We start from the raw sequence: 837 nt of genomic DNA, 5'->3' as shown, positions 1-837 counted from the left end.
ATATATATATCTATTTATCTATATACATATATATATATACATATACATACATATACCTATATACCTACATATACATATATACATATTTTTATATATATACATATTTTTATATATATACATATGTGTGTGTGTGTGAGTATTTATATATATATATATACATATGTATGTATGTATAGGCTGTTTTCCCTTCGATGGATGTCTCGTTTATATGTCGTATTTGTTGCTGCTGTTGTTGGTGCAGTTGCTGCTGTTGCTGTGGTCGTATTTTTAATCTTCTAATCGGTATAAGAGATTATAATAACAAGGAAGAAATATCCAAGAAGGCATTCTCCCATTGATAAGCTTCGTTACGTTATACACACGTCTTTCTATTCACGCTCACACAATCCACAAACACACACACGCAGATACATACTCACACATGCATAGAAATAAGCATTCAGTGCATACACGCATACGTATGTGAATACTGAGTACTGTGTATGAATATATACATACATATGTGTGTGTGTGTGCGTGTGTATTCATGTATATTCACACATGCATACGCATGTGCACATACATATACATGTATATATGTGTGTGCATATCCATTCATAATATATGTACACATCGTAAACGACACATCTATCACACACACACACACACACACACACACACACACACATATATATATATATATACATAGATATACATAGATATACATATGCATATATATACACATATACAAACACACACATATATATATACATATATACATATACATATATATATACACATATACATACATGTATATATGTATAAGCATATATGTATAAACATATATATGCATATATA

This window comes from Octopus bimaculoides, chromosome 13 (assembly GCF_001194135.2).
Source record: "Octopus bimaculoides isolate UCB-OBI-ISO-001 chromosome 13, ASM119413v2, whole genome shotgun sequence".
NCBI classification, from domain to species: Eukaryota; Metazoa; Mollusca; class Cephalopoda; order Octopoda; family Octopodidae; genus Octopus; species Octopus bimaculoides.
The sequence above is the reverse complement of the archived record's forward strand: the minus strand, read 5'-3'. Positions refer to the sequence as shown.